The sequence below is a fragment of the Oncorhynchus mykiss genome, chromosome 8, assembly GCF_057628025.1.
Source record: "Oncorhynchus mykiss isolate SJ-2025 chromosome 8, ASM5762802v1, whole genome shotgun sequence".
Lineage (NCBI taxonomy): Eukaryota > Metazoa > Chordata > Actinopteri > Salmoniformes > Salmonidae > Oncorhynchus > Oncorhynchus mykiss.
The window spans coordinates 67,368,253-67,373,954 of NC_143029.1; positions in this window are offsets into that span (position 1 = coordinate 67,368,253).

Consider the following 5,702-nt stretch of genomic DNA (forward strand, 5'->3'; position numbering starts at 1 on the left):
CCCTTTGTAATGTGTCTGCTTGCAGAGTGGTCCTCAAGATTCTCTCTTTACATGTCATGGACATTTTCAATAATAAGGTGAATAGACTAGACATATACAGTATGAGGACAAATAACATTTTTTTGGGGGGGGAAATGTGTTACATTCCCTATCGAATGATACTGTGTAGTAGGCTCTATCTAGGAACTGTATAACCAAGTTCATCATGGCGAGCGCTCAATTCAGTGATAATCAATCAATCACTGGCTGTTATCAAATTCACATATTCATAAAACAGCAATGAACCAAGGATATGGTTAAGGGGAGATCCTTTGGTGATGATTGAACAGTGAACAGAAAATATAGTTTACCAAGCTACCAATTACTTCACATTGGGAGAAGTTAAGCTAAACTGAACTACCCTTAAGAAAAATATTGTTTACTTGACTAAAGTTACTTTGAAAAAGTAGTTCACTACATTCAAACTACCTTGTGAAAAAATATCATATGTAAATATGAAATGTCCTAGACTACAAATTGCAAGAACAGATCACTTTGGGGTCATATGTTAACAGAATGTCTAATTTAGCTTATTAAAGGAGCTACATTTATAAATTGTGCACTGTATTTGCAGAACATGTTCATAGCATATCTGCAGTAATAATGGAATGATACTGGTTCAAAATATTTTTCACAGAAAATGTATTTTGGGCCAATACAAAACCGCAGTCTAAAATGCAGACTTTCTATTTGACAACAAAAGCCAGACCGGTGAATAGTGTAAGGTATCATTGTACTATCTAAATTACTGTGAAAAAAACATCATTTTTACAGCTGTTTGAAGTTGGAGGATGAAACTGAAAGTAAAATAGTCTCCACCATGATTTCCGGGATCCTTGGGGCGTAACCACCATTGGTCCATGCTATCTGGAAACCTTGGGAAGTCGAATAACACTAACCTCTCCACCCGTGTTTCCGGAAATGAGGTCCAGGGGCTCCGTACCGAGGGTGTAATGCAATAGCGGAGCTTTCAGAGGCTAAATTGAACTCTGTACCTCATCGCCGTGTACCTCATAAATGTTGTAACAATGCGGAGGGGCTCTTTATAGCTCCGTATAGCTCGGCATTTACATGATTGGTTGATGGTAGGTTGGGGCTGTATGTTCTGTGTAAACACAAACTCACTTCCTTGACAACTTAATTCACAACAGCTCTGCGATGCGCAAGTATGAATGCCCTAACTTCTGCAGAGGCCACATCTAAAAGCTGTACGGCCAATGCAGACGCCAGAATGACCATAAATCGGCTTTAAGTGTTGTTGCAATTCACCTAGCTTCCACATGGGTGAGACATTCTACATGTAGCACCTTTAAACACAAAAACGATGTTTCAAATGAGAATTGGGCAGATCTGAAAATGCCTGCTTCACCCATATTTTATTTCCGCAAAGAAAAGTAGTGTGTAGTTCTAGTAGTTAGTTACACCGCTACATGGTAAAACGTTTTTAACTACTGAAAACACTACAAGGTTAAACTACCAACTACCTGGTATGATGTTGCATTGATCAGTTTAAAGCCATTATTTTAGCATTTTGACCAAAGTCAGCCTTTAAAGTAACTGTCCAGTATTTCCAAATTTCTATGAAATATGACCTATAAATAATTACAATGTGAGTGAAATCATTTTCCTTCCCAAAAGTGGTAATTATGTTTCTATGAAACTCTGATCGGTTGCCCAGGCCCGCAGAGCTTTCCTAGTACTCACTCCGTCAATTTCAGTCAGAAAATAGAAAGTGACATATCATATCGAGCTAAAATCGTACTGCTGGCAATGTCATAAGAATGCCCCCCGCAAACAAAAAACATGATAAAATGACCCTAGAGCTCGAGTTAAGATTTCAGTAATTAAAACTCATTTTAGACATTTTCGCACAGTGAGGTACACTACCTAGTGGACAAGCTGGGAATCAGACATGAGATCTGATTATATCAGTGAAAAAGTTACTTCAGCTTTCTCCTCATATGTATATCATTCCTGTAAGAAAAAAATAAAAGGCATGGCACGTTGCACAAGCTCTGCGCTTTTAGGGCTGGGTTCCTATGGGAATTTGCGCATGTTTTGAGCACCACCATTAGGTGGCCTATTTGGTGTCCTGTGTGAATCTAAGTGTGCGTTCTCTAATTCTCTCCTTCTCTCTTTCTCTCTCTCGGAGGACCTGAGCCCTAGGACCATGCCCCAGGACTACCTGACATGATGACTCCTTGCTGTCCCCAGTCCACCTGGCTGTGCTGCTGCTCCAGTTTCAACTGTTCTGCCTTATTATTATTTGACCATGCTGGTCATTTATGAACATTTGAACATCTTGGCCATGTTCTGTTATAATCTCCACCCGGCACAGCCAGAAGAGGACTGGCCATCCCACATATGCTCTCTCTAATTCTCTCTTTCTTTCTCTCTCTCGGAGGACCTGAGCCCTAGGATCATGCCCCAGGAATACCTGACATGATGACTCCTTGCTGTCCCCAGTCCACCTGACTGTGCTGCTGCTCCAGTTTCAACTATTCTGCCTTATTATTATTTGACCATGCTGGTCATTTATGAACATTTGAACATCTTGACCATGTTTTGTTATAATCTCCACCCGGCACAGCCAGAAGAGGACTGGCCACCCCACATAGCCTGGTTCCTCTCTAGGTTTCTTCCTAGGTTTTGGCCTTTCTAGGGAGTTTTTCCTAGCCACCGTGCTTCTACACCTGCATTGCTTGCTGTTTGGGGTTTTAGGCTGGGTTTCTGTACAGCACTTTGAGATATCAGCTGATGTACGAAGGGCTATATAAATAAATTTGATTTGATTTGATTTGGTGAAAGATATGATTATTTTTAGTTTTTTATGAATAAAGAATTTTTGAATAGTAATTGGTGACAAATACGTAATAAAGTATTTGTCCACTTTCAGATTTTCTCTATTTTTGTATATTTTTGATACTGAATGTTACCTTTCTTGCATGCAGAACTGTTTTAACTGTTCAAGTCCTGTCACAACATTTCAATTGGGATTAGGTCTGGACTTTGACTAGGCTATTCCAAAACTTTAAATGTGTTGCTTTTTAACCATTTTCATGTACAGTAGACTTGATTGTGTGTTTTGGATCATTGTCTTGCTGCATAAATGGTACCAAGCTAACATATGGATTGTCATACCATGGATAATTGAGCTATTTCCTGATGAATATTACAACCCTTTAGGTATATAAAAAAAAAAAAAGACATATTTTTGGGGATAAAATATTTAATTTGGCCTTTACTACTAGACAATACCAGTCTTTGGCATCATTAAAGTGAAGACTTATTTTATCAAATCAATTCTCTGTAATTGTTATTACGTGATTAAACTAATCATGTAAATGTAATTAACTAGGAAGTCAGGGCACCAAGGAAAATATTCAGATTACAAAGTTATAATTTTCCTAATATAACTTTTCAGATGTTTTAATATCTGATCAATTAGTCTTCTAATTAATTAATCATTCTTTACCTCACGTTAGTCTCATTCCGAACGTTGTAAATCGTTGGTTATCTGCACGAACCCAGTCTTTACTATAAATCATCCATTCATCAATTATCTTAATAATTTATTTACTAACTAACTAAATAATCACAGAAATGCATAACAAACAAACAAACACAGTAGATATGGTTACAAGGTAGGGGATGATAGGGGATGTGCCCTAGTGGGTTAAACTGGTATGACGGCTTGGTAGACAAAGGGACTGAAGGGCGCGATAGACAAAAGACACTACACAGTTGATAATTATATTAATTGAAATGCCAATCCTTTGCACATGAACGCTCACTCATTCGGGAATAATTGCAATCAATATATAATCAATATATATATTTACGCTCAGTGTGTCGTCGTGATCTCTGTTGGAATCATCAGTCTTTCTGTTGAAAAGTTCATCTGAACTTCTCTTTGCGTCCCTGGAGTCTTTCGTGGTTAGAATGGATACTTCAGAGTCCCATTCAGAAATGTTCTTGTAGATAGATGTTTCGGCAGGTTGTCGGTCTTCGCATTCCAGGTCAACATAAATTCTAGCTGCAGACTAGTAATTAGTATCGAAGATTTGCTCTTATTCTGTCGGTATCAATAGTCTCAGAGTTGAACCATTTCCACCAGTGTAGCCAATGCTCCACGTGGTTCAACAGTCGTTACAACATTAGCTCCCTCAGATGACCGAGGATTGCATGGTCTCTACTCAAACCTTAGACCTCTTGGTAATCGAGGTACTGGTCTGAAGTGGGCTTCTCTAGGTGGGGGTTTGATTCAGAACAGCAGAAAAGGCTGTCCCATGACGCCAGAGTAATGTCTGTGCTCATGGGGGTGGCCCAATGACTTAGTGAAACTTTAAACAGAAATACAATTCTCTCACATTAACGGTTTAAAATCACATTGCACAATTTCACAAATAGTTTCATCTTTACTCATTCATTTTATACAATAATTAGATGCAAGCCTCAGAACGGAGGCTCCTGTATAAGCAGAGTTATGGTAATGTGGCTGTATTGTCTTTCCTGAGTTCACAATCATAAAACAAAATGGACTGGTCGTAGCTGGATTCTCCACCGACCGTTTACGCCTTCTAACAAAACATGGACAATGTTCAGTTCTCAAGTTCTGTGATGTAGAAGAAGTTCCTTTGTTCTACTGTGAACCCTCTCTCTCTATACTGCATGAGGGAGAGAGTCTCCAGGAATTTACAACCTGAGGTAACAGAGCCTGGGTGTAGGGGGAAGAGAGATGTGGTGAGAGAGAGTTGGTGCTTGCTATATCCAAAGAGGGCCACGTCATGACACAGTCAAAAGTTACACCTACTCAATCCAGGGTTTTTTCTTTATTTTTACTATTTTCTACATTGTAAAATAATAGTAAAGACATCAAAACTATACAATAACATATATGGAATCATGTAGTAACCAAAAAGTGTTCAACAAATCAAAATATATTTTATATTTGAGATTCTTCAGTGGCCACCCTTTGCCTTGATGACAGCTTTGCACACTCTTGGTATTCTCTCAACCAGATTCATGAGGTAGTCACATGGAATACATTTCAATTAACAGGTGTTGTTAAAAGTACATTTGGGGAATTTCTTTCCTTCTTAATGTGTCTGAGCCAATCAGTTGTGTTGTGACAAGGTACTGTAGAGTTGGTATACAGAAGAAAGGCCTATTTGGTAAAAGACCAAGTCCATATTATGGAAAGAGCAGCTCAAATAAGCAAAGAGAAACAACAGTCCATCATTACTTTAAGACATGAAGGTCAGTCAATACGGAACATTTCAAGAACTTTAAAAGTTTCTTCAAGTGCAGTCGCAAAAACCATTAAGCGCTATGATGAAGATCGCTACAGGAACGGAAGACCCAGATTTACCTCTGCTGTATACCAACATGCGTCATCAGGTGAGTTCAAGGCTTTCAAACCTCACCCCAATGATCAGGAAAATGCCTGAGATGACTCTGGTCGGTTCCGTCTGTGGTATCAGGCTGGGTGAAGAAGGAGTTGAATTCTGTCAAAGTACCCATAGGTGGACTTGTCAAGATTTTTTGTGTGTCTGCTGCCCCGAGGGAGAAAGCACTACGCAATTTGCGACTCGGACCAAGAGCGGTGTCTTGCTTTGCTCTCCGGAGCAGAGCGCCACTGAAAGGAGTAATAACTGGGGTGG